The sequence below is a fragment of the Terrapene carolina genome, unplaced genomic scaffold (genome assembly GCF_002925995.2).
Source record: "Terrapene carolina triunguis isolate 2854851 unplaced genomic scaffold, T_m_triunguis-2.0 Scaffold120, whole genome shotgun sequence".
NCBI lineage: Eukaryota > Metazoa > Chordata > Testudines > Emydidae > Terrapene > Terrapene triunguis.
The window spans coordinates 9,985,274-9,987,102 of NW_020664471.1; positions in this window are offsets into that span (position 1 = coordinate 9,985,274).

The window sequence follows — 1,829 nt, forward strand, 5'->3', positions numbered from 1 at the left end:
CTTGAATTTTTGTTCATTGCCCGTGACTTTTACTAAAAATCACCATGACAAAATCTTAGCCTTATAGTACTCCACTTTGCTTCTTTTAATCAAATCCAAATTTTTCATTATCACTGCTTCCTCAGCAGCTGGGTGAGAAACACGTGTTAACACTGGGCTTTGACTAAGACAGTGATAGCTGCATAGAAAAGAAGTAGACAACTCAGCATTATGGTAGATGTAGTGTATATATATATGTCTTTTTAAAAAATGTTACATACATTATAAAATTGAAAACATTTTTTGGCTATTGAGCTCAGGTTAAAAACCAAAACCAAACATACTAATGTTATAAAGTACATAAAATCATTTAAAAACCCCTGTGTTAATTACCCACTTCATTTTGATCTCTAGAAAGATTAGATGAAGGTGATGGCCTTCAAAACCATGGAATTGGGGGCTAGTGTATTTAAAGGGGGGTAATCATTAGGCTTCTGTATTTATGAAAATATTTAGAAAGTATCAGACCATTTGAAATGTAGACCCCTAATACTGCAGGATCATTTGGATCTAAATTTATGGGTTACTCATATTTTAGCATAAATACCACACACTGCTGGATTTGAGGTGTTTGCTGTTTTTTTTTTCTTTTTAATTTCCATCCTACATTACCATGTGCACTAGCTGTATTTTGTTTCCTGTTTTTCTGTTCTATTTGTAATGTAAAATCAGGGCTCAAATTGAGGGAGTAGAGCATAACAACAGTAACACTCAGCACTGACTATTTTCATCTTCAGAGCACTTTGCAAACATTAACTTATCCTCACAACACCACTGCAAGGTAGCATTCAATCCATTTTACAGAAAGGGAACCTGAGGCAGAGTGACTTGTCCAAGGCTACAAAGGAAGTTAGCATCTTCCTTTAGGATTTAAACTCATGGAAAATTCATGGCTCCTAGACTGCTAGATAAACACATCTCTGCTTTCTGTTAATGCAAAATAACTAGGGCTGTCAAACTATTTTAAAAAAATCACGATTAATCACGAGATTTAAAAAATTGCAATTAATCGCAGTTTTAATCGCACCGTTAAACAATAGAATACCATTTATTTAAATATTTTTGGATATTTTCAAAATTTTCAAATATATTGATTTCAATTACTACACAGAATAAAGTGTATAGTGCTCACCTTTTTATTACAAATATTTGCACTGTAAAAAAGATAAACAAAAGCAATCATATTTTTCAATTCACCTTTTACAAGTACTGTAGTGCAATTTTTTTTATCGTGGAAGTGCATTACTGGGTGGAAAATTACAAGTAGGACCCCGTAAATGTAAACAAACTTGTTTGTCTTAGTGATTGGCTGAACAAGAAGTAGGACTGCGTGGACTTTGTTTTATTTTTGAGTGCAGTTATGTAACACAAATGTAGAATTGTTTTTAAGTTGCACTTCCATGATAAAGAGATTGCACTACAGTACTTGTATGAGGTGAATTGAAAAATATGATTTCTTTTGTTTATCATTATTACAGTGCAAATATTTAATCAAAAATAACAGTGAGCACTGTACACTTAGAATTCTGTTGTAATTGAAATCAATATATTGAAAATGTAGAAAAACATCCAAAAATATTTATAATAATTTTAAATTGATATTCTATTGTTTAACAGTGCAATTAATCACAATTAATTTTTAATCGAGTTAATTTGTTCTGAGTTAATCGCTAGAGTTAACTGTGATTAATTGACAGCCCTAAAAACAACAAGTCTGATATGTGAGAATAGAGAGAGAAGATGGAGGAGGTCATATCTTTTACTGGACCATCTTCTGTTGGTGAAAGAGA